Below are 27,341 nucleotides of genomic sequence, written 5' to 3' on the forward strand. Positions count from 1 at the left end.
TGGGCAGAAAGTGAGGAAGAGAGATGCATCTAGGTGTGTCACAGACACCAGGGGACATGGAGAGAAAAAAGGAGGTGCAAGAAGGAAGAGAGGTAAAAAGCCATGAGGGAAAACATAGATTGATATAAATGGGTTAATTTAAGTTATAGGAGCTAGTGGGACAAGCATAAGCTATAGGCTGAGTTTTTCATAATTAATAGTATGTCTCCATGTCATTTTTTAAATTGTGAGCTGGAGGCCCAAAGGAAAAAAAAAGTCTGCCTGCAAGTATGCACCATCAACTGTTACATCTTGGCCATAACGAACAGAATACTGAGGATGGCAGCACATGTGTTTAATCCCAGTATGCAGGAGGCAGAGGCAGGGCAATTTCTGTGATTTTGAGGCCAGCCTGGTCTACACAATGGTTTTCAGTCTAGCTAAGTCTAGACTATAAAACCTTGACTCAAAAAAAGGAGGCAATGAAATTGGGAAGTAATTAAAACCATGATTTTAATGTACCTATTGTCACAAATTGTATATTGTGGTTCAGTGCTATGCTGGGAAGGATCAAGAAGTGAATGGAATGTCCTAATTATGTCTTCGCTGATTCACTGACTCACTTACAAGTTGAGGGGAGCTCTGCTGGCCTTGCTGTCTTCTGCTATGTTTCTTTTTATTTTAATTTTTTTATATACTATTTTTTTCATTTTACTTACCAACCCCAGTTCTCCCTTCCTCCCCTTCTCCCGCTTTCCCCCAAGTTCTCCTCATCCCATCCCCTGGCAATGGGACCAGTTCTTATCCTGGGTACATGAAATGGCTTTATTTTTTAATTTTTTAATTCAATTTACATACCAACCATAGATCACCCTTTTATTTCTCCTCCATCTCCTCCCTCCTTCCCCCCCAACCCCCCATCCCCTCCTCCAAAAGGGTTCATCCTTCCATGGGGGAACAGGAAAGCCTGGTACATTCAGTTGAGTCAGGACCAAGCTCCTCCACCATGCGTCAAGGGTGAGCAAGGTGTCCCACCACAGGTAATGGGATCCAGAAAGCCAGGTCATGCACCAGGGATAGATCCTGATCCCACTGCCAGGGGACCCTCAAAGAGACCATGTTTCTCCCGCATGCAGAGGGTAGTATAGTCCCATGAGGGCTCCACAGCTGTTGGTCTAAAGTTCATGAGTTTCCACGAACATGGTCCAGTTGTCTCTGTAGATTTCCCCATCATGATCCTGACCCCCGTCTTCCTCATTCTTATTCCCTCTCTTCAACTGGCTCCTGGAGCTCGGCCTGATGCTTGGTTGTGGATCTCTGTACCTGCTTCCATCAGTTACTGGAAGAAGGCTCTATGATGACAGGATATTCACCGATCTGATTACCAGGGTAGGCCAGTTCAACCACCTCCTCCACTATTGCTAGTAGTCTAATCTGGGGTCATTCTTGTGGATTCCTGGGAATTCCCCTAGCATCAGGTTTCTCCCTAGCCTCATAATGACACCCTCTATCCAGACATCTCTTTCATTACTCTCCCACTCCAAGTTCCCTAGGTTAGCCATGTTCTCAATCCCCATCCCCTTCCCCCACTGCCCCCCTCACCCCCAGTTTACTCATGTAAATATCCTCTGTTTCTCCTTCCCAAGGTGATCCATGTGTCCCTCTAAGGGTCCTCCTAAATGTTTCATCTCTGCTGGCTACTTTTCATGTGCAGGAAGGTGCTATGCAGGCTACCAAAGGAGAGCAGTAATCATCAGTCACACCTATCTATGAAACCTTTGAGCCACAACAATGATCAGCCTAACACATGGCCATTGGTGTAATAGTAGCTCAAACAGTATTGGTGTAACCAACCATTTTTTATTGGATTTGAGTTCCTCTCCACAAGATGAAACCCATACTAGCACCATTATCAGACCAAGAACATACAGCTAGCATTCATAGGCCCTAGGGGAGAACTTACCACTATCATGCTGCTAAATGGACATAGTATTAAAGTGACTCATCATTACAGCCATAGATCAATGTATTTCTTATCCCTCATCTAAGGAGCTTTGATTTGCAGTAAATGGTGGTTAACATAGTGGCCCACAACTGGCCAAGGTGCAGAGAATAAGAGACAGAAGAATGCACAGCCCTAAAGGGAACCTATGTTCCTCATCCTACCCTCACAAGGTTCAGAGATCATTGAGGAAGAGGACAAAGAAAGAGTATAATAATCTGAGGTGGTGGAGGAACACAAGGAACATCTGGACACAGGAGAGCAGATGCACATATGAACTCACACAAACTGCAACACCACAAAAACATGCACAAAGGGAAAATAATTTAGCCTTACATAAGGCTGTCTGAAGGAAATTACATTTTATTTTATTCTACAAAGAACAGAGGATAGCCAGCCAAGGCAAAGCAAGAGTAGTTGAAAACATTCCAGGAAAAGGTAGTAGTGAAATTTAAGGACCATAGCAGGAGAGGCCATATCATGACTAATGAACAACAGCTTGTTCTGTGTGATAGAAAGATGAGGGGAGATAAAGACAGATAGGAGGGTAGAATATGAGATTGAACAGACATGAAGAGACTGAGAAAAAGGAGTGGGTTAGAAGCATATATAAACAAAACAGTGAAACCCTACAGAGAGGCCACATCAATTTCAGTCTATACAACAAAATTGAACATTACTGTAATAGCAATAATAACACATTAAAGATTTAAACCAGGAATTTACAGAATAAGAAATCACTGCAGAAAACATACTCGGGCAGAAGTTATTATCCTTAAAGTTTTCTACTAATTTCTGGTACCTTAACCATTGTGATCTATTCTGATTGCTGACTCATTAATCTGTGGTATCTAAGGAGAGCTGCTGACAATCTAAATCACTTAGGAATTCAGACACAAGAGTCAGTTCCCCCAAATGGAACAGCGATTCATGAGAGTCATGTAAATTCCTGATATCAGTTGTGTCAGTTGAGTGCATAACAGGTCACAAAGAATCTTCAACTTGTTATTTCTGTAAGAAAATCACATCCTTGTTGATACTTTATTTTTAAAACATCTTGAAGTTTGTAGTTCTCCAATTAGAGTGGGGGTTTCTTTATTCAACTTTATTCAATTTGTCTTAATTCATCACTGTCCTAGAATTAGTTATTTACCAAGAAATTGAAGAATTTCTCCTCTTACTGTAAGGCATATGTGAAAGAATCTCATCATTACATTAGAAGATCCACAAGCAACTACAATGTAACAACTCTAGTGACTCTCATGGCAAATCCACCAGGATATTATTTACTATATGAGGAATTATGGCAGTGAAAGCACCCTATAATACTAGAGCCCCGTTCCAGGTAATTTCCCTGGGACATACATTCATTCAATGCCCTAGAGTGATTTTTTTGTGCTACAAATTGTCACACAGTCTATATAGAATTATAACTAGTAATTATAATGGGGAAAATGCAAACAGTTCCATTTGCATGTATATATATGCACACTGGCAGACACAGTATGCATTACCTCATAAGTGTACAAATTCCTTACAAAATTCTATTAGCAGACTGGAAATTTCCTCCAGGCTATCTAGCTTCCATAGTGTTACAAGGTGGTATGCAGGCTGCTGGAGGAGAAAAGACATTATGAACTACAATAAAACATGCTAGACAAGATGTGCCCACTTGTACTACAGTAACATCAAAGTTATGGGGGTAAACAACTATTCTCTGGTAGAGTTTCAGGTCTGCTTTACAGGAGGGAATTCATACATAGTACTGTAAAACCAGGAAACAATACATTTGAAGAAGTCTTAGGCCCAAATAGTAACTTACAACTCTTTCTGTAGCTAAATTGACATGGCACTAACCTGCTTTCTAAATACCTATGTTCATATTCATACACTAATGCTGCTCTCAGCCTTCATCATGGAGCTTCTGTTTGCATTGGAAACAGTTAAGACATAGACTCAAAGCTCATACAACTGATAATTTAATTCTTAGCTCTAAACAGAAGATTCATATCACCCCTCTAAGGTTCAGGGAATAGAGCCGGGCGGTGGTGGCGCACGCCTTTAATCCCAGCACTCGGGAGGCAGAGCCAGGCGGATCTCTGTGAGTTCGAGGCCAGCCTGGGCTACCAAGTGAGTTCCAGGAAAAGGCGCAAAGCTACACAGAGAAACCCTGTCTCGAAAAACCAAAAAAAAAAAAAAAAAAAAAAAAAAAAAAGAAAGAAAGGTTCAGGGAATACCCCAAAGGAGAGGATAGAAAGAACGCAAGAGATGTAAAATGGGGAGAAAAGCTGAAAAATACACTTTTCTGGGCATGATATAGGCATTGCAATCATGAACTTGGAGCAGTTAGGACTGCTTGTACTAGTTTTATACAAGACTAGAGCTGCCAGAAGTAAATCATGGATATGGAAGGAGCTCACACCGCACTAACATGTCCTACTGACCTTTGGGCTACTGATAGGTTCTGGGGGAGGGGCAAACATTATCTTCAGTTGTACACCTACTGGTGAGGTCACTGAGCTCCAAAGGGTAGTACCAAATCCATGGTCACACAGACAGGCTGATGAAACTCAATGGATCATGAAAAAAGATGTGAATGTGGAAAAAGGACTTCAGGTGAGGGTTAATGGGGTAGGACTGATCAAAGAAGTCAAGAGCTGAAAGTAATCAGAACACATTATCTACAAATACGAAACTGTCAAAGAAAAAGTTTAATATGTTATTTTAAATGGGAGGGAAAGGGAAGAGTACAATGACAGAGGGAGTACGGGAAGGTACAGCTAAAATTAAGGGGCTATTTGAAGTTCGTATGGAACTCTGATACAGTAGAGACTTCCACAAATAGATACATATATGAAGGAGATCAAAATAAAACTCCCAAAACAATGGAGGAGACAGAGCCTCAACTGAGCACTTTTCATCACCAAAATGAAGCCTCCAGTTCTGGAAAGGGTTACATCTAATTGAGTTGTTGGCCAAAGGGGCCTTATGGCAACATTCACACAACCTAGGCTTCTGCCAAGGTCATTGATTGCTCTCTGCAAACTGATGGTGAGGCTCTATTGTGAAGACAACACCCATACAACTCACAGAGTTATAACATGGAGAAATTGAACTGGGGCCTATCTAGGGCCTTCACCACTGCTGACTAGTGCTCATGGTAGTGGCAGGTACTCTGTACACTACAGGTAAACACTAACCCAGCTGCAAAACCTTTCATACACAATGATGACCTGTGCTAATGCAATAGTGGTACAAAACCTGTAAGAGTAACCAACCAATTACTGATTAGATTTAAGGCCCCACTCCATGAGATGGGACCTATCCCCAACACTGTTCAGACCACCAAGATCCTGAGACCAGAATGCACAGGAACCTATCAGAAGACCAAAGGCTACTGTTCCGATAAAGCAAAAATAACTCCTAAAAACCTTCTTATACCCATAGATCATTGTCTTGATGAGTCTCCATCACAGAAGCTTTCTCCTGCAGCAAATGCAAATAAATACAGAAACTCAGATCTGTACAATGTGTAGAAAGTGAGAGACCATGGGACATTCAATCCTCAATGAGATGTGTCTATCAAATCACTCCCCTCAGGGCTCAGGAAATCCTGTGCAAGAGGTGTTGGAAAGACTGTAGGAGCCAGAGGGAAAGGGAAGACACTACCATTGCCCGGGGGATGGGCCTCCAACAGGGCAGGGCTCAAAGGGAATCCAGAGTCAGTGGGTACTACACACTAAGGCTTTATCTGAGGGGGTTAGGGAAAATGACACTCACATACTCCCTTGATGGCTTCCTTCAGACCTTTTCTTTATTCTTCTTTTGCAGTCTCTATTCTTTATTTACCTGATGATTTCCTACTCTCATTCTGAGGTTTTCCTTCTAATGCATTTTAACTCTACCTTTATTCTTTCCCTTAAGCTTATATACCCCAGCAAAATCTTTCAGGCAGTATAAAAATTACAGTGGGGTTACATTCTGCTAGTGTGACAATGCACAGAGGTCTAGTATTAGTTTATTAGGGGTGCAATGGGGATACAGACTCACTAATACAGAACCAGGAAGACACCATGGCTGATCCTGCTGGTCCAACTGCTCATGTCCTGTCCTCCTGCCCCGAGGGGGATGGGGACCAACTGCGAGCTTCTCCACACCACTTGACCTGGTCCTTGCCACCAAGAGAAGAGTGACTCCTCTTTCTCAGCTCTGAAGGGGTCACTTACACAGACAAAGCCATGCCCTAGGGCTTGTACCCCGAAGCCATTGGCTGAATGGAACAAATTCCCACAACATTCTGTTTTTCAAGTGAATGATTACAACCAATACAAGTAAAAAACAGCATGTCTTCTATATCCTTTACATGATTAAACTTTTTACACATTACAGGTGAAAAACCAATTACCCCAAGAACCCATTTACACTCATACCCAAGCAATCTGTTATAGATTAAGAGTGTGTAAGCAAGCAAGATATTCTTTTACTGGCAGGCTGCGTTTGCAGTTACAAGGAAGGACCAATCACTTTATGCCTTATCTTGAAAGCTAATCTTATAACGAATCTTAAAGATATCACAAATCTGACCTTTTATATGTGAAAAAGAATCAGTCAGCTCTACTTTAAATCTTTAGGATATATACCCACACGTCAATAGTTCCTTACATCAGGAGATTGAGGGCAGAAATGGGTATACAGGATTAATCATCACCTTTGGTCATCATCCAATCCTACCAAGAAAGGCACATCAACTAACGGTAATTGGGCTGCTTTCTTCTTGTTCCCTGACCTTAACGAGTTTCTCATTCAACTATGTGCTGTTCTAAAACTTCAGATTGTCTTCTTGGGTTTTTCACCTCAAAACTATTTAACAAAAACATCTTAGTCTAACTTTAAATTATTTTGAAATCTTTGTTTCAGCTATGCTGTACCCCAAAACCTGTGAACACATGTCCCAACATTAAGATTAAAAGAATTCTAGTCAGCCTGGCTCCTGGGACTCAACTGTTTTCCTTAATCATTAACTTGATTCGCAGTCCATATGGCTACTCAATAGAAACTCATGTGTTCTAGCTGTGTGACACTTCCTTGTTTTATTTTTCATTCATCAAAACTCTGTATAGGGCAGGAGGGGGGAGAACAAGGGAATCCGTGGCTGATATGTAAAATTAAATTAAATAATAAAATAAAAAATCTCTGTATAAACTAACATTATTATTATCAGTTAGACAGTACAGCTTAGGAAGTATCATCTTCATAATAATCCACAGGTAAAAATGCCCAGTAGGACAGGATGTATCCATGAGTTAAACATACTACATTATAGGCAGTGGAGATCTCCCCACACCCATTCACATCATACCAGATACCAGAGAAAGATGGCAGCAGCCAACATGTAAAGGCACAGCAGAAGCAAAAGACATTCTGGATTCTGTGGTGTCTGGGACTTGCCTGTCCAATATTCACCCATCAGGGATTTGCCTCCTGGTGGCCTGACATCCTGAACTTCAATTGCCATCTGCTGCTCCTTGAACATGGCTAATGGCAGGACAGGAAGGAAACAAGGCTTCTAAACTCAAAAGGACTGAGTCACATATGAACTCACAGATACTGAGGCAGCATGCCCCTGGCCTGTACCAGTTTGTGCCTGATAGGGTCCCAATGCAGAGAGGGGACATGGAGACAAGCTCTCATCCTGTCCCTAACTCAGCAGTTATCTTCAATTGGTAAAGCTTGGAAATGAAAAATTACTATTCTTTAACAGAGTCTCACTGGGGATACAAAACCAATCTTAAGGTCAGGCCCATGCCCAACCATAGATGGCCAACACAAAACAAACTGAATAGCATTTTAGAAGGTTCTTTGACCCATTATCAAGGAAATTTTTTAAGGGTTACAGGTCATATGTGCATATATTATGGTTTCTGGTTTGGGGTTTTTCTGGGATTCCTGTGTGTGAGAACATGTATGTCTCTGCATCTTTAAGAGTTTCTTGTGGTTTTACTTTGGTTCTTTTTTCTTTTGTTGTTCATTTTCTTCTATTCTGGACTGATTTTTTTAACTTATTTTATTTTGTTATTAATTTTCAGATGTCTGTTTTCTAAGGAGAGGCAGAATGTGTAAGGGGAAACCACCATCAAAATATGTAGAATGAAAAAAAATTCAAAAAATAAAAATGAAAATCAATGAACAAGACCTTCACATGATGAAGGCAATCAAAATTCCAACATAATCTGGGGATGTGCTTTCCAGACCCCCCACCCCTTACTGAGGAGCTACTGGTAGTTGATGGCTGTATGATAAGGAGGACTCATTCTTGTTTGAGCATGTTCAACTTGTAGGTTTCCTGTGTTCCAATGGATGGTCCCACACTTATATACATATATCAGCATTAACTGGACTTAGTGGATTAGCAACAAAAAGAAGGCATGAGGTTGGGAAGAGGCATACTAGAGGTATATAGGGGTATACATATATATGTATGTATTTTGTAGAAATTAAGAAAAGTAGTAACGTTTTAAAAAGAACCTGCATTGTATCCTTAACATGGCAGTAGATACATTCAGACACTGGCAAAAAAAAACATTCTTAGGAAATCAGAACTCATATCAGGTATTTCAACAGAGTCAAATGCAAGAAATTGCTTTGGCCATCAATGGAAAAGCAAAATGAGAAAAACAAAGTACCAGAGAGCTGGGCCTCAGACCTCCGAGGGGGACACGCTACCCAAAATGTTTCTGGTGCAAGTAAGGAGCACAGCAAGGTGGCCACTGAAGGACTAAAGGCAGGCGAAGGCCAAGAAACTCTACCAGGCTTTTTCTTTTGGACCAACAACCAGCTCCCACCTCAAGACACTTGATTAGTTTTGAATGCTCGGCATAGCTTAAGCAGGTTTCTGGCTAGCCCTTTTAACATAAATTCTCCTGTTTCTCTTTATCTACCTTTTGCCTCGGGGCTTAGAACCTTTCTTCTGTATCTCTTACTTTCACTGCTTCTCTGTGTCTGGCTGGTGTCTGCCTGACTTCCTGCCCCAGGCATGTCCCTCATTCTCTCCTCCTTTTATTCTCATTCTTCCTTCACGTGAGCTTAGAGTTCTCCTCCTCCTATTTATTCTCTCTGCCTGCCAGCCCCGCCTATCCTTTCCCCTGCCTAGCTACTGGCCATTCAGCTCTTTATTAGACCAATCAGGTGCTTGGGCAGGCAAGGTGAAACAGATGCAAGACAATTTTACATAATTAAATACACATCCTTACATCATTATAGAAATGCAGCATAAACAAAAGTAACACACCGTTACACAGTTAAAGTAAAATTCTACAGCATGTTTGCCTAGTGAAACTATTATTCCACAACACTCAACTGCCATTGCTTCTGTAACGTTGACAGGAGCAGCAGACAAAAGGAGAAGGAATAAGCACCTTGCCACCTGTCACTAGTTCCATTTTGGGGGCACTACCTACTAGAGAGCAAAAATAATAAGTGGTTCATATCTCTTAGGCCCACCATCACAAGAAGTTTGGACATGTAGCTCACACAGCTTAACAACTGACCTACATTTCATCCAAGGAGAATGGCGAGAGCTAGGTAAAAGTTAGATTTATTCTTTATCTAGACTTGTAGCTGGAACCCAGGGAGGAAGCAGGAAAGGTAAAGGGAAGGAGCTGGAAAGATAGTTCAGCAGTTAAGTACACTGGCTGGTCTTCCAGAGGACCTGGGTTCGATTTCCTATACCCATATAGCAGCTCACAAGCGACCATCTGTAACTCCAGTCCAAGGAGATCCAATGCACTTTTCTGGCCTCCAGGGGTACGAAGTATGTATGTCTTACACAGACATGTATGCAGAGCAAAGACCCATATCCAGACAATAAATAAAAAATTTAAAGGTGGCTGTAGAGTGATGGCATGTATAATCTTAAAATCAATTATTTTATCTTTTGATTTCTTGTTGTTATTCAATCCCAAAAGTCATCTGGCTCTAGGAAATTTTCCACAAGAAATGAACCTTAACTGAGCATGATGATTTCCAAAACAACACTTCAAAAATTTTTTACCATGGAGACCAGTGTAGATTCATTTAGATTCTCTGGAATGTAAAGAAGCCAAACAGGAAGGAAACTCAGTTTCCTTGTATTTGTCTAGAAAATTCTAAAAGTGGGGTAAGACTGAGAGGAGCACTCAGGAGGGACATGCGGATGCCTGAATTCAGAAATCCCAGCCAAATGTATGGATAGGTGGACTCAGAGAGCAACATACAAAATATGGGCATTGACAATGGCACTTAATGTGTCATCACTACACTCATGGGAATAAAATTGCAAAAGGCCAACGATCAACAGCTTTAAGGTTATTAATCTTACCTCTCACAGCCAACCATTTGCTGATGGTTTTTGTTTGTCATAAGATCTTGTCATACGTATTAAATTGTCAGAAGTAAAATGTAAAAATGCATTTGCTTTTCTCATTGCCTCCTTTGAACCCCATTTTTTACAAGCAGATAAAATGAGAGTTAAGGGACAGGGCCCTATCCTGTCAAAAGTTTTAATTTGTTAGTAAAAGCTAGATCTGTCACCTCTTTTCTCTCCACATCCATCCACATGACAAGAAGTCATAGGATCTTGGTCCCTGAATTACTTCTGGTCAGTGACTTTCAATTCTCCTCTTATCTTTTAGATAAGCATTTGGAACAAGGCCTCAGATGGTTGTGTTTATGCCATCACTCAGGCCGTGGATGTACATCCTTTTCACACTGCCCTGAGCAGCAGTACAAGGAGTGGGTTTGAACTATTAAAGGGAGTGATTAGACTTTGGAAAGGATGGATTAAAGACTCTGTGGGACATCTGAGTGGAGACATACGTCTGAGATTGAAGTCAGAGCTCTATGTTGATGTCATAGCAATGGGAATTATCACAAACCTGGAGAGAATTAATGAAATTATACAAGAGGAGGATAAATGGAAGGGACGTGAGGAGAGGGAGAGGAGGATGTGTTCGGCACATAGCAGTGGGATCTAACTACGTGCTAACAGCTGAGGCCAGGGGAAAAGGACTTGTTGAGGAAATGAGCAGAGGACAAATTATTTACTTGTTTACCCCCGATACTCTAAATAGTTGTTAGGGTAGTCCTTGAGGAAACAGAAAGATCAATTCCACTACAAATGATGTTTTGTGTTGGCTCTGCTGGCGATGGAAGCTAGGTTTTTGTACATATTAGGCAAGTGCTCTACCACTGGGGTTCTCATTTACTGGCTGTCATCTTCTTTCTCAGTATTTTTTTGTTCTTGAGGACTCTGAATAGATAAGGTCTTCCTCACTGACAATCAGTTGGTATCACAGATGTTTGGTTAAGCTGATAGTAAGCAAAGCTAAGCCCCCATGTACCAAAGACATGGTGACATTGTTTCAGAATTAGTGTTAATTTGTTTTTTGGATGAAAGCCCTTTGCTGTCTCTAAAATATTGTATTGTGAGATAAATATAACTATGGTCTAAAAAACTGGTTCTTAAGTCAATTAAAACTGAAAAATGCTGGATGCTATGTGAGAGTCAAAACACAGTATAACAAAGGCTGTGCCAACTCCTCTGTCAAAAAGTTTTGAATTCATTGAACATAGAATTAGTGAATTTTTAATTTTTTTTTTTTTTTTTGGTTTTTCGAGACAGGGTTTCTCTGTGTAGTTTTGCGCTTTTCCTGGGACTCACTTGGTAGCCCAGGCTGGCCTCGAACTCACAGAGATCCATTTGGCTCTGCCTCCCGAGTGCTGGGATTAAAGGCGTGTACCACCACCGCCCAGCGAATTTTTAAATTTCAAGTTAAACTATTTGATATCAGATTCCTCTTCCCTGGAACAGTACAATCTAGAGGAACAGAGTTGCACAGAACCCATGTATATTTATTAACCCAGACTCTTTCCTAATACTGTCAGTAAAATTCAGGATGATTTAGAATCACCTGAGAGATTCGAGAAACACACATCTCAGTATATCTGTGAAGGCACTTGCACATAGGACTGTCTAAGGTGGGGAGGAGCCTGAGAGAAAATATTTAGAAACACAGTAATTGAAAAAAGTCATCCTGTGTAAAATTATAAGCAGTAACCCCCAACAGTAAGAAAACCATCTCCCAACTAGCTGGGCGGTAGTGGTGCACGCCTTTACTCCCAGTACTTGGGAGGCAGAGGCAGGGGCATCTCTGTGAGTGAGTTGTCTACAGAGTGAGTTCCAGGACAGGGTCCAAAGCTACACAGAGAAACCCTGTCTCAAAAAAACAAAAAACGAATAAATAAATAAATTCATAAATACATAAATAAATAAATATAGGAAAGAAAAAAAAGAAAACTAACAATTTGAGAAAGACACCCAACATATATCTCTGGCCTGAACACACATACAGGTACATGTTCAACACTCTGCCACACACATAAACATGAATATGAACGAACACACACACACACACACACACAAATAAATGTGCATATGACATGCTGACAACTGCAATGAGGTAATGGTATCATCCATCCTGTGTCAGGAGATGCAAAAAGGCAGCTCTCCTTTGCATAAAACATTGTCACTGCTCACTTATGGAGCTGCCATAGCATTGTGTGAAGCTAATAGTTGGAGACATAGGATCCTGGACACAGCCTTACGGTTTTGATGACTTCGTGATTAACATGAGTAATCTTATACATTTTCTAGGTATGTTATGAGAAACAATTATAGATATATTTATACACATTCTGTGAAATGCATAGAACAACCTAGCAACAGCATCATCACTGTTACACAGGATTCTCTTGACCAGAATCAACACAACCCAAGGTTCTTTATGGGATTTTAAATCTCTATGCAGAAAATAATCACCTTCTGGTCCGGCAAGATTATTAAGCAGGTAACGGCACTTGCTGCCAAGCCTCATGACCTCAGTTCAATCCCTGGGACCCACATGGCGAAAAACCAGTTCCCACAGACTGCCTCAGATGCAAAGTAGTATAAACAATGGAATAGGAATCCAGAGTTCAGAGTTGAGTTCAGATACTTTCATTGATTAGAATTCAGACTGTTTTTTCCAACATTGACCTTACTTTTTGTTTTGTTTTGTGTTTGGGTTTTTTATAGGAGGTTTTTGGTTTGTTTTGTTTTGTTTTACCTAGAAAAGACAGAAATTAACTTGGAACACAGTAACCAGATGTTGCGCCCTGACCCTCGGTCCTTGGGGAGCTGTTGCCTTGCTTGCTGACCTTGATCAGATGTCCTCCCTATGCTAATTCTCTGCCGGTTTCATTCCTCCTAAACAGCTTACCGAAGGTTCCTTGTTTGTGTATCCTGCATATTGGTGGAATGCTAGAATGTAAAACACCTGTAGCCTACTTTTGCCCTCCCAGGTTCTTCCACTGTGCTATAAGTCTGTATTTAAGGCTTCCTCCCTCCTTCAATAGGGGGCATTCTACTGAGAGGAATGGCCTGCTGTCTTGTCTCTCTTTTTAATCCTCAGCCTCTCGCTCGGACATGGTGAATGGGTAGTAACGCGGGCGTCACTACAACCAGAAAGCTTCTGAAATCTGATATTTGTCTTCTTTTGAGTCTATAAAAAACTTTGCTAATATGAGTTTATGATACTCCTGTTTGTTGAATAACAATGTCAGGTAATTTGATATTTAGCCAATAAATCAAAACTTATTAATGTACTTGTGTCTATTGAATTACTCTTGTCAGAGAACAGGATGAATTAAATCAATCTCCCTTTAATGAGATCTTTCTTGATGAACATATTAAGGGTGGATATTTCAGAGTGAGACTTCAAACAAGGTGAATCTTATGGTGATGCAGTCTAAAACCAACAGTGTCCTGATGGATTAAAAAAGAACAATGGTTTTGATAGAGAATTAGATGACCTGGATAAACCTTCAAATGCAAAACATAAAAATACTAAAAAATAACCTGAAGTCTCCACCGATACCTGCTTACTGACAAAACAAAAGAATATTTAGGCTAAGCAATGAATGATGGTAAGATCTCTGAGAACTTCAACTGACTTGCTTCCAAGAGAATTGGGTGAGATTGAGTTAACTCTCAGAATCATGAGGAAATTCAAGGGCTTCAAAGCCCAACAGAAGATCCCCCATAAGACTAGGACAGGAAAATTTTCTCCAGCATAAGGCAAACTAAGAATTAAACCCTCATGGACAATCCAACACCAAGAGAGAAGCCTGGAGAACTACAGGTAAATTTGCTAGTATCAACCTTGTTAGTGAGTACAAAAATAAAGCCTCAGAATTCATAACCACAAACAGGTACATATGAGTAAGTCTAATTCACACTAACTTAATTGTGCCACAAAACCTCAAACCAAGAATGTAATTCATATAGATTCCAGACTCACAGAGGAAAACTAAAATCATTTAGAGGAATGTCCTTTCTCTCAGCCCTCAAACATTCCATTGAATTTTTTCTGAGAAATGATCATGTTATATATACAAAAATTCTTACCTAATTTAGGAAACAAGACTGAAAAAGACAATAGAAAATTTCAGCTAGTGGATCATTATACATTAGAATTATTACATATAAAACATAAAACGTAGTTAAATATAGCTTATTGAAAACAAAACATTTAAACATAAGAATAAATACCAGGCAAATAGGGAAAAGTATATACTTTCTGGAAAATTAAGATGATTTAAATAACCTCAACATTTTAAAGATAGTAGAACACATAGTGAATACTTATGATATTTTGTTGAATGAATACATGATTATAAAAAATGTATTACCCTAAGCACAAAAACACTTGAAATGATATGAGAATGTTGTGTTTTGCTAAATGGGTCCATTACCAATGAAAACTCGAGGATCAGATATTGGGTAAAACCTTAGGGATCAAAGAAGCACAGGAGGAGTGAACAGCTGACCTTCCCTTTCTTACCAGAGACCCACCCAGCACACCTTCTATCCACATGTCAAAGAGAGCTCTTTAACTCCAAGTCCCTCCCTCCTCCTTCCCGTCCAACTTCCCTATCTGTACTCCTGGCTTTTCTATGGCTAATTCCAGTCAGTTAGCCACTGGTTCCACCCCCTCATTCAACATTAACACTATTAACATAGTCTAAGAGTGTCACAGTGTGATCAAATATCCTGCAACAAGAGAAGATATATAGATATCTCTGGCTCCAGAGAACAAGCATAGACAAAAGGACAAATAGATTGCCATCTACACCTTGTCCATAACAAGTCTAGAGTATGCAACACATCCAGTGAAGACTTTCTAAGTTTAATAAATATCAGAGAGTAGCTGAGATTATGAAATAGTGAAGAGAGAATTTCTAAAGAGAAGGAAAGCTTAAAGCAGATGACAGTATTCCTGAAGAGAGTGAGTGAGAGAGGGAGAGAGTTGTTTCAAATGGCTGATTCACTGAAGTAGAATAGTTAGGTGAGAATTTGAATGTTGCCTCTCTAAAAGCTAAACATTTAAGTCAATACTAAGAAAAATTAAATACTTCTGCTTTCTGTTTACTTTGTATGTCTCCTGTCTTATTAACAAAATGTCAACTACATTGGAAATGCTTTTTCTTGAATATTACTAAGGACCAGCCTTAATAATCGTCTTCCCAGGGGCCCATAAGAGAAGCTACAAATGGCGACAATTATTTTGGGGCAAAGAATCTAAGTACACCGAGCTCTTTTGTCTGTCTACCTTATTCCTCTGGGATAAAATTCTGTCTACACAGCTTCAGTTCTGTGCTCATGCCTAGCTCCTTTCTTGCCTGATTTCTCTCTACATTTACCTGCTGTCCTCTAAGCTCTCTCTTAATTCTCTCATCTTAGTTCCGCCCCATCTAGGTCCTCATCCATCTAGTTCTTCCCCATTTCAGCTCCTCTCCCATCTCCTCCTTTCTCATCTTGTTCCTCCTCATCTTGTTCTTCCCCATCTGGCTCTTCCTCATCTTCCATCTCTTCCTCTATTACTCTCTTCTAGCCCTTCAATCTAGTTCTTTCCCATCTCAATCCATCCCTCTCCAGTTCTTACCCATCTAGTTCTTCCATTCTCCTTTCTCTTTTAAATCTAGTCCTTCTCTGAAAATAAAACTGCCCTTTTATCCCTTTGACTCTTATCTCTCCAAGATATCTCTGCTCCCACAGTTTCTGGCAAGTATGCTCGGTCGATAGGCAACTTGACTAGGCAACTTTCATCACAGCTAGATGTACATGTAAGTTGGAACCCTTTAGTTCTGAGTTAATTGTTAAGGGTGGATCTAAAACTAGAGGTAAGATTTTGGAAAGGAAAAGGTTAAACTTAATTAGCACATCTGCGACGCCTTCTCAAACAGATAGTCTAGATGCTTAATTCTGTTCTTAAAGAGTACAGAGGTATGTCTGATAAGACTTTCATCCATCTGGGGATGGTCCTGGCCAGATGCTGCTTATGACAATAAGTACAGAAAGGCCTGAAAATAGGAATCCTGGCTGTTACTGCCCAGAAGGTTATCTAAATATCCCTTTAGTAGAGGGGAAATTGTGCTAAAAGAATGATGGAAAAGCTACAATAGCACATGAGATATTCATAGTAGGAAACAGCAAATAATCAAAAGCCAATATCACCAAGACTCTTGAGCCTCAGCTTGACCTCTGGAAGGCCCTTGGCTTCTTCCAGGTATTAGCTTGTCATAATCAGCTGAAATCCTACGTCATGTATTTTTGCGGTTTGCAGCAGCTCTTCCAACCTTCCAGTCTCTTCAATATAGAGAGACAAGAAATAGACAAGAAAGAGGAGAAAGATGCTGTGTACTAGAAGGCAGTTAAGCACACACCCTGACACAAAAGGCTGGTACTCTATAGGTCTCCACTCTGAGTCCAGAGAATTCTGCTGGCTTAGAGCTCTATCCTGGCCTCTGTTCCCTGTGTATTCACACAGATAACTGGTCTAGGAAGAGCTACTCTAAAGAATTTAAAAGGAACCAATGCATATGCACATATGCTACAAGTTGAAACAAAGGCAAGAAAGGGGGAAATAAATAGCATGATGGATAGGACCTACTCAAAGAAACAAATTGTGCTGCAATAAAGTCAAATAATGAGTGAACACAGTGCTAATAATTTTTAAAAGTTAATGGGGAAAATGCATTGACATAAATTGTGCATGCACGCGCACATACTCACACACACACACACACACACACTCTCAGAACAAAATTAAATTGCTCAAGAAATGTTAAAACAATAGAAAATTTTGAAATGATTTCAGAGAGCTCAGGAAAAAATGAAAAGGAGAAAAACAGAAACAGATATTAATGAAGATAGCATAAAGGAGAAAAGACATAACTAAGATCATGAGAGGTAGATTGGATTATAGAAGGAGAGAAGGAGAAAGGGGAAGATTGGTTGGAGAAAAGCAATATAAAAATTAAAGAAAAATATAAAAGACATAGGAACTTAATTTTGTAAGATAGACATTGGAGATCCAATACATATTGATTTTCCAGAAAAAGGGACAAGGACAAAATGGAACAAAAATTACTCAAATCTGTGTTAGACAGTTTCCTTAGTTTCAACATGTTTGATTATTTGAACCGAATATCAAATTGGATCAAAGGATATATGATTTATTTGATGTTTTAAAACACTTGATCAAAAAACACATGGCATGTTATGAAAAATGATATTGAACAATAAATTTATTGATTTACAAGGCACAAAAAGATATATATTGAAACCGACCAAAATCATACATGTAGAAGGAGATCATATTGACTTCAAATCTTCATCTAGAAGCACTAATCATCAATGAACAAGGCAATCTTTAAAAGACAATATGTTGCAAGTGTTGCTTACATAGAAAGCCAAATATTTTTAGATATAGATGAATCCAAAGAATATCCTTCTTTTTCCCCATAAATATATGTATATATTTCCCATTTATTGACAATGGATCTTTTTCTCACATAATATATCCTGATTAAGGTTTCTCTTCCCTCTAATCCTGTAGTGATATTTTATTTGTGCTGAAATGTGGTGATATTTTATTTGCATGTTAATAAAGTTTACCTGGAGATCACAGGAAATAGCATAAAGTTTTAAGTAGACACAAAAGTCAGGCAGGGGTAGCACACTCCCTTAATCTGATCACTTGGCAGGCAGGGTCTCTATTTGTTCAAGGTCACGCTAGGGAACAGAGCCAAGCATGGTGACACACACCTTTAATCCCAGTACCAACCATAGAGATCCTGGAGGTCTGTACAGATAGGCAGTAACAAGCAAGTGAGCTAGCTGGGCTAATAGTCAATGAGAGGGCAGAAGAGCAGGGCAATAAAAGCCTGGGTAGACAGGAAGTCATGGCATTTTGGAAGCTACAGAGCTGGTGAGGTAAGGTGGTTGGTGGCTCTCACTATTTCCCTGATCTCTAAGGCTTTCACCCTTATATTTGGCTCCATGTTCTTTATTTAATAAGACCACTTAGAAATTCGTCTACATAATCCTCCCAGTTTCTTTCCACCTCCTTCTCATCCGATCCACCCCCTTTTTGTCTCTCATTAGAAAACAAACAGACATCTAGGGGATAATAATAAAATGAAATATAAAAAAACAACTAACACATCAGAATAAGACCAACAAACAAAGGGGAAAGCATCCCCAAAAGAACAAACAGACACACAGAAAACTACTTGAGCAGAAGATTATTTGACACATAGACTAGGAGGATAGGAGACTTGACCTCCCAATCCGGGCTGCTGTAGTGCTGCCTTGCTGCTCTGTAACATTCTGGGATACATCATGAGGACAGAAAGGCCAGGTGAGGGGGCAAGAGCAGGAAGGGAGGAGCGAGGGAAGTTTCCCTATCTGCAGTTCCACATGTCAGCGCCATCACAGTAGCAATCACTTTGAACTCAAGCTTCCTAAGGGACGTTCAGTTTCAGACAAGTACCTCTGTTTTCTTTCCTGAAGTAGTTAAATGTTGAAGGATCCACTGGGAAAGGCCAACTTACAACTGCAATCCATTTTTAAGAATCCATACAGTACTGGAGACAGACGTTAAAGTGATTAGGATTCATTTTAGGAACATCGCCTCTTTAGTGTTTCAGCCCATCTGTGGGTATTGTCTTTTTTTTCTTTTTTCGTCCTTTATTTTATTGAAAATATTTTTCTCATATATTATATCCTGATTAAGATTTCCCCTCCCCTACTTCTTCCATTTTTCTTCCAACCTCCCTCCCATCCTGATCCACTCACTTTCTGTCTCTCATTAAAAAGCAATTCCTTCTTAAAGTACGTGAAGAGGATTCATTTAACAAATTAAAGGGATTTATAAATAAGAACAAATTTCTGGTAAGCTTTAGCTCTACTGAAACAAAAGTTTAAAAATAAGATACTTGTGAAAATAATGATGATAAAATACAGCATAAATGTTAGAAAAAGTGGCAAACTAAAATTAATGTCTTCTCAAAATAAAGCCATAAAATTGAAACCAAGTATAACTACATACATTCTAAGAATTGGTTTTTGTTTATTTATTTGTTTGTTTGTTTGTTTTGAGAAAGAACTTAAAGTTGGATAAGTAGGGAAGGGTAGAGGATTTGGAAGGACTTGTGGGATGGGAAAATCATGATCAAAGTATAAATTTAAATATTGTCTTAAATAATAAAATGTATAACAAGAAAGTGAAATGCCAATCCAGAGCCTGGAGAACAGTGGCAAAATGGTTCCCTGGTGTGGTAGCTTCTTTCTCTACTGCTGTGACAAAGCACAGACCAAAACAATTCTGGGAAAGGGTTTATTTGACTTACAGGTGACAGTCCACTGTGGAAGGAAGTCAAGGCAGGAACTTGAGCACAGAAATCTGGAGGCCGAATCTGAAGCAGAAATCATGAATGGATGTTGCTTGCTGGCTTCTGCTCTGCCTTACTATGCTACCTTTCTTATATAACCTATGGCCACCTACCTAGGCAAGGGACCACTCACAGTGGGCTAGACCTTTCCTCTATCAATCAGCAGTCAAGAAGATGTCCCACACACATGCCCAAAGGCTAGCTAATAAAGGCAGTTCTTAAACAAATGTTCCTTCTTCCCAACTTGACAAACAAAACCAAAAATCAGACAGTATATCTTGCATATACAAGCGTCTGGTCTTGAATTCCAGTACTAGGACACAAAAATGAAAAGAAATGGTCATCTTTTTTAAAAAATTGTATCAGTTGCTAATAGAAATGCAAAATAAGAATGCCACTTTAGAAATGGTGTGACAACCCCTTACCATGCCAAACTTTGACATACCTTTCTCCAAAGTATTGACCCCCCAACACACACACCTACAAGGATGGAGGTATGCCAAAGGAAGAAAAAAAGTCTCTATCAAATTGCAGCAATATACACAATAAAATGAATATAGACATATTGAATGATAACACAAAGTATAGAATAAACATGTATGCATCCACACTGATATAAATAAATGTGAATGCTGTGACTTGGATTTAAGTTGCTTCCGACAGGCTCATATGTTTAAGAACTTGGTTCCCATATAGTACTGCTGTGGAGTATTTGGAAGACGGGTCTCCTAGCTGGTGGATATGGATCACTAGGGGTGGGTTTTGAAGGACAGAGCCTACACAGATTCTGGTCCTCTTTCTGCTTTCTGATACGTTAAGACCTTAACACGTCTGTCACATCTTCTCCCACCATACCATTCTACCTAGTCTTTTCTGTCATGGTCTGAGTGCTGACTCTGAAACCAGGAGCCCCAGAGTGAAATTCAATCAGATGCTTTCTAAGGCAGGGAAGGTCTTTGAGGTTTTCTCCTAACATCAAGAGGGGTTTTCTCAGCTGCTTAATGCTCTTGTTTGTAAAGAGGAACTATCCATTGTTTTCACTTGCTACCAGCACTATTGTAGCTAATCTTCTCTTGATTGCTTGCCAGCAAGATCTACATTTTAATAGGTCCTTGCATTTGAGTCTTCTCATTCTTGCTTCAGAATAGTTAGTCCCCTTAGGAAGCATTATAGAGCTCTCTGTTCTAACAGCCTAACTCCCAGCATTGGCAGGCATTGTTTATTACTGCTCTGTGGATGGAGGCAGAAGTCTATTATTCTCCCACCTGTACCTTTTAGTGTCAGGACAAAGTCATCCCTAGACTCCCTGGCTCCTCTTTACCTCTCAGTATGAAGTCTTTTCCTTATAAACCAGCTTAGGTAAGGTTTAGGAGGACCATCGTTCTTGGCCAGTTTATGGAGAAAGTTGCCCAGTTGCAATGGGCCAAGCATCCCAACCATCAGCTCCCTTGGACCTCACATTCATTCTCTTCCTGCTCTCTGCAGTTCTCAGAGCCCCCTAACCTCATAGGCCCTCAAGTCCCACCACCAGCCCTAAGCGCCGCCTTGTGGTTTTTACACAGAAACTCTTCCCCAAACTTCCCATCACCCTTACATGGATCCTAGGAAACGATCTAATGATCAACTTACAGTTAAAATGTGAACTTTTTATTGTTAACGATCTTGATCTTTGTATAAATATTTTCTGTATAAACAAAATTGAAAAGAATTTATACTAACTTATGGTGCCTTCTATCACCAGTAACTATTATTCTAAATAATGGTATTTGGGTTTACAAATCAGGTTTAGCAGTTTTTCTCCTTTAAGAAATGATCAGCCAAATGAAAGTCACAATTATGGTACCCCTCCTCTCCATTAAATGACCTCAGCAACTATCATTCTATAACAATTAGATATCAGTACTTTAATACTGAGTATGTACATGAATCCCTGAAGAATGATGTTCAAATGTAAACTGCTGGGTAGGTCTGCAGTAGAGAATTCTAACTTGCTCCCAGGGGAAACTTTACTTAGAATAACACTGCATAAAAATTAATCTAAAGGAGACTTGATCCTTGACTGAAAATTGGAGTCTTTAATTCCATTCGTCTACTACACCAAGGATGCTAAGTTATTTACATTTGGGATGGACTTTTAAAATATTACTAAATTCAAAAATGATCCCTGACCTGTATGTCCCCTCTTGAAAACCCCTAACTAACACTGACAAAAATGAAGATACAGAAGGCAACAGAAAGCTTAGCAAGTAAAGGAGTTTGCTGTGCTAGCCCAACAACCATAGTGTAAGCGCCAAGTCTCAGGGTGGAAGGACAGAACTGACTCTTGAAAGTTGTCCTTGAACCTCTACATGAGGTCCTTCACACATGTGCACACACACAGATACACACACACATACAGACACAGACACAGACACAGACACAGACAGACAGACAGACACACACACACACACACACACACACACACACACAAATAGCACATTGCAGAAACCCAGCAGCAGTCTACAAGACTCCACCTACCAGGGTGAGCAGTACAGCTGCCAGGATGGCCTTAGGTCTGCTGACCCAAGCTTCCAGGTCAAGGCGGCGAGCAAAGAAGGGCCTCCCAGGTTGACCCCGGACCTGCTAGAGCAGTGGGATGGTGGTGTCCCAGAACCAAGAGCACACGGGAAGTTGTGACACCAAGGGAGACTATCGCCCAACTCAGTGGGACCCTACTCCCAGCACCGGGTTCCCACCTGGCAGAAGACTGCTCACAGATGGACACAAGGGAAAGGGACAGGCAGCTGTGTACACTGATCAGGACTCCAGGGTGGGGGGCCAGAGCTTCCTGTCCCATGCTCCGATGGTCTAATATTGAGATGGGAGTGGAGAAGGGCTTCCTTCCAAAACCTTGGCCTCCTTGGTGAAGTGCATTCAAGTGGATGCTGCCCCACATCATCCAAAGCAGGGAACACTGGGGCCAGGGACATCCACAACCTCGCCTCAACAGGCAGGCCGTCCAAGTACCTGAGGTGGAGACAAGGACACATCAAAAGAAGAAACATTGCACCCACCTGCCCTCTTGCCTACCAAAACTTGGGAACGATCCCCACCTTAACCGTCTCCTAGGCAGCACCAGGCAACCATTCTGACCTACGTCCACCTCTGTCACAAATTCTCTCCTCTGCACAGCCCTCCACCTCCCACCCCTATATTCCCACCTCCTGACCCTACCCTACACCAACTACCAGGCACCACTCAGGAAACTTCTCTTCCTGTTCTGTAACTTCCCCAAAACCTGTCAGGCAAGGAACTCTCTGTATCCTCTGTGGACAACCACCTACCTGTGGCAGGGCTTAGGAACACACAGGACTCGGCTCTCTCAAGAGATTCCACGTGGACCGAGGACAGGTAACATAGAATCTGAGGGACAAGAAGCAATTCTCACTCTTAACACCAGGATGCCTACAGCACACACCCACCCTGTGTGTCCTTATGGATTTCCCTAAACATTCCAGGTGTCCTCACACAAATTTCTCTCCACGGGCCCAGACCCATGGAACAGAAAAAAGTGTCCACAGACAGAGTGGGTCTGCCCACCAGCCTGCATGAAAAAAAAACACCAACAAACTAGAGAACACCCAACACCCCACAGGCAGATTCTCATTTGCTCTCGCCTTACTTTCTCTCTCTCTCTTTTATCTATCCTCCTCTACCTCCACCTCCACCTCTATCTCTGTCTTTCTCTGTCCCTCGCTCCTATGTACAGTCCCATCCCTGGTATCCACGGTAGCAAGGCCATGTTCAGGTGGTGGAGTGGAGGACCTGAGTTCCTAGACCTGCCTGGCAGGCCACTCCAAATGACAGTCCTGCCACCTTTCTAATGGTTCCTACACAGTGCACTCATCCACCATGCCCCGGCATGCCCCTGAGCCCCAAGCCACACATGATGAACCACTCCAAACCTTGTGCTCACCTGAACTGGAGCTGAAGGATGGAGCCCTAAAAGGCTCCCCTACATGCAAACCTGTCATTCCCCTACATCCCAGAGCTGACCACCATAACTCTTACATACTGTGCCTCTCAGGCACTGCTATGTCTTCTCTCAGGACTAGGCCACAATAATCCCAGGTATACACACACACACACACACACACACACACACACACACACACACACACATACACACACACACACACACACACACACACACACACACACACACACATACACACACAAAAGCGCTCCTGCATGCTTAGCAGTTCTAGGACTCCAGATAGTGCCCTCTGTTAATTTCAGAGCCTTCTCTAAGTATTCTTCCTGCTGAGATGATGTCTGGACATGTGAGTTCAGGACAAGAGGTTTTCGACTTTCACTCTGGGGGTTCTCCCCGGGTATAAGATAAGTCCAGCTAGGCAGGAGAAGACAGGACTATGTGTGTCCTGCATGAAACTGAGGAGGCTTGTCAGGGGAGGCAGCGGCCATAAAACCTGGCCACTATGTTACCTAAAGTCCTGCCTGGCCTCTTTGTGAGCACACCTGAGTCCAAACCCTGTTCTGTCTGCTTCTACTGGAATTCACCTTGAGTCACCACACAGCCATACTGGGTACGAACAATCAGGTTGGATAGGATGATGATGGGGGGTTGAGGGGTCCAGACCCCTTACAGGGATCTGGTGATGTGGCTCTGGAGCTGGAACTTTTCTAACAGGTCCCAGTCCCTGAATTCCACCTGTAGCACAGCTCAAGAGAAAAGCCAGTTGTAAAAGAAACAAAATGCAAGCCAGAGAAAAGGCCTGGCAGCCAGAGAGGAGAGGGGATGGCAGGAGGAGATAAATGGATGACAGACATTTGGCCAAGGTGGCTAGCAACCAGGCCTGAGACCCTGAGCACCTCCCAGAGATGCAGGGCAGAGTTTGTGTGGTCTCCGGAAGTGAGCTGTGCATACTGCTAGGGAGGCTCAGACAAAGCTAGAGGGTCCCGGGGTGGCCTTGTGCGCCATGGTAAGGGCAGGCAAGCTGGCAAGCAGGCAGGAAAAGTTCCACACACCGACCATGATGCAGCCCAGGCTGCACAATCCCATGCAGAGAGGTCCTCTCCTGCTGCCAGACATGGCGGCCACAGGACCTGGAGGCTGTGCTCTTGCCACCGGCAAGCCAAGTCTCATGGCCCCCGCCCGGAGCCAGTCACCTGGACCCTGCTTCCTCCTCCAGCTCTCCTGGGTCATGGAGTGGGCAATAGAACCGCTTTGGTGCTGGAAAACCCAGGCGGGAGCCCTTCCTTAGCCAGCCCTCCTCCATTTCCAGGGAAGCACAGGGACCTGCTGGCAGAATTGGCAAACTGAATCCGCGGAATGGCAGCAGGGCACCGAGAATGCCAAGGGCCAAGGGCCAAGGGTGCTCTCTCTCCGCCCTTCACAAAGCAAAAAAAAAAAAAAAAAAGCCAAAGCTCCAAGATGGAGGACAACCATCTAGGCTAGGACTGGACAGACATGCCACTCTAGGGCTGCTGCTAGGGATTCAGTGGTGTGCAGAAGGTGAGGGTGTGGTGTGTAGATGGGGGTAACAGACTTTAACTGGTTCCTCCATTGTAACCTCCATGCACTGCACTTCCCTGACACACTCGGCTTTGTGCCAGCCCCTGAAGGCCCTGCCTGAGGGTATGGTGGGGTGCAGGGAGAGAGGGCAGGTGGTGGAGGGTGTCATGGAGGGGGCCAAGTGGGGAGTGTGTGGATGTGGGGGCAGGCTCACTTGAGAGTCTGAGCCACACCCTAAGGAAGTCCTCCACAAACCACATCTGGACTATATGGGAGGAGCCAAAGAAACATAATAATGGGGTTGGGGTTCAGGCGCAGAGCATCGCCCCCTAGCTGCCAAACCAGGATATTCTAACAGCTGCATTCCTGCCCTAGCCCAGCCTTCACCCCAGACACACAGACACACACAGACACACACACACACACACACACACACACACACACACACACACACACAGCAGCTTTCAGAGATCCAGTGGCTGTCTACATGACTCCACCCACCAGGGTGACCAGTACAGCTTCCAACATGGCCTTGGGTCTGCTGACCCAAGCTTCCAGGTCAAGGTGGCCCGGCAAGAGGGGCCTCCAAGGCTGTACCCGGTTCTTCTAAGGCAGTGGGATGGAAGGTGTTACACCAAGGGAGATGACCACCCAACTCAATGGGACCCTAGACCCAGCTCGGGCTTCCCACTTTGCAGAAGGCCACTCCAGGATGGACACAAGGCAAAAGGGCAGGCAGCTGTGTGTGCTTGTAAGGGATGCAGAGTCAGCGGCCTTAGTCCCGTGTCCCAAATCCGATGGTCTAATACTAAGATGGGAGAAGAAGGACTTCCTTCCAAAACCTTGGCCTTGGTAGTGATGAGCGTTCAGATGGATGCTGCCCCACATCCTGCGAAGCAGGGACCATAAGGCCCGGGACATCCACAACCTTGCCTCAACAGGCAGGGCGTCCAGGTCCCTGAGGTGAAGACAAGAACACATCAAAAGAAGAAACATTGCACCCACCTGCCCTCTTGCCCTACCAAACCCTGGGCCCAGGCCACCACCTTAACCGTCTCCTAGGCAGCGCCAGGCAACCATTCTGACCTATGTCCACCTCTGTCCCAATCTCTCTCCTCTGCACAGCCCTCCACCTCCCACCCCTAACCTCCCACCTCCCGACCCTACCCTACACCAAATACCAGGCACCACTCAGGAAACTTCTCTGGTCGAGAACCCGTTGAAGCCCTGCAGGCGGGGCAAACTGGCGCCCAACGTGGATGAAACCACCTCTTGAGGATTCGGAACGTTATCTCCCGGAGGAAGACCAAGGCCTTGGTGAAGTCGTTGGATCCCCCTGAAATCGCCCGGTTCAGGATCTGATCCCGGACGAGGGTGGAGACGACGCAGGTAAGAAAGTGACGAGCCATGGGACAGGCAACTTCGTCACGAGATTTATTTATTTCTGGCCTAAAAGAGGCCCTCAAGATACGAGGAACTAGGGTAAAGAAAAAAGATCTTAAAGCCTTTTTTGATTATATTATAGACACATGTCCTTGGTTCCCCCAAGAAGGAACCATAGATGAAAAAAGTTGGGCACGTCTCGGGGATTGTTTAGATGATTACTACAGGACTTTTGGACTAGAGAAGGTTCCCGTCACCACATTTTCTTATTGGAAGCTTATTTATGACATTCTTAGGGTCTATAAATATTCCTCTGACATACAAGAGCTTATTAATATAGGAGAAAAAATCTTCAAAGAAGCCTTTCGCTCCCCCTCTACCTGCCCTAAGATCCCCCCAAGCGCTTTCTGGTCCGCCTTCAGTCTGTCCCTCGGTTCACGACCTGCGCTCTATGGAAGAGGGGATGCTCACAACTTTTAAACCTAGGAATCTCCAGGAGTCTGCTTTTGCCCATCCTCATGCCCCTGTTAATAATTTGACCTCTAACTCCCTTCTAGACCCCACCGAGGAGGCTTCCCTAGAGAAAGGGGCGGCCTGTTACCATAATCCAGACTGGCGTCCCTGCAAAAATCTCCCCTTAACACAGGAGTC

At 42.4% G+C, this 27,341-nt stretch overlaps 2 long non-coding RNA genes across 5 annotated transcripts in view; both read right to left on the reverse strand.

Moving 5' to 3' along the window:
- Positions 1-23,178, reverse strand: part of LOC131901065 (uncharacterized) — a 93,656-nt gene extending 70,478 nt beyond the window's left edge. Inside the window, exon 1 of the long non-coding RNA XR_009376323.1 lies at positions 23,116-23,178. This is a non-coding gene — a long non-coding RNA (uncharacterized LOC131901065). The remainder of the gene's footprint in view (positions 1-23,115) is intronic.
- Positions 327-22,834, reverse strand: LOC131901066 (uncharacterized). 4 transcript variants are annotated; one of them, XR_009376327.1, is made up of 4 exons: positions 22,528-22,828; positions 22,310-22,411; positions 20,238-21,476; positions 19,729-20,105 (listed from the first exon to the last, which is right to left on the reverse strand). It is a non-coding gene; the product is annotated as an uncharacterized LOC131901066 (long non-coding RNA). The 4 variants fall into 4 exon arrangements; XR_009376328.1 differs by lacking the exons at positions 19,729-20,105; positions 20,238-21,476 and adding an exon at positions 327-1,331 and having other exon boundaries at positions 22,528-22,834; XR_009376326.1 differs by lacking the exon at positions 22,310-22,411 and having other exon boundaries at positions 19,730-20,105; positions 22,528-22,827.
- Positions 23,179-27,341: the final 4,163 nt, after the last annotated feature.

This window comes from Peromyscus eremicus, unplaced genomic scaffold (assembly GCF_949786415.1).
Source record: "Peromyscus eremicus unplaced genomic scaffold, PerEre_H2_v1 PerEre#2#chrX_unloc_2, whole genome shotgun sequence".
In the NCBI taxonomy this organism is placed as follows: domain Eukaryota; kingdom Metazoa; phylum Chordata; class Mammalia; order Rodentia; family Cricetidae; genus Peromyscus; species Peromyscus eremicus.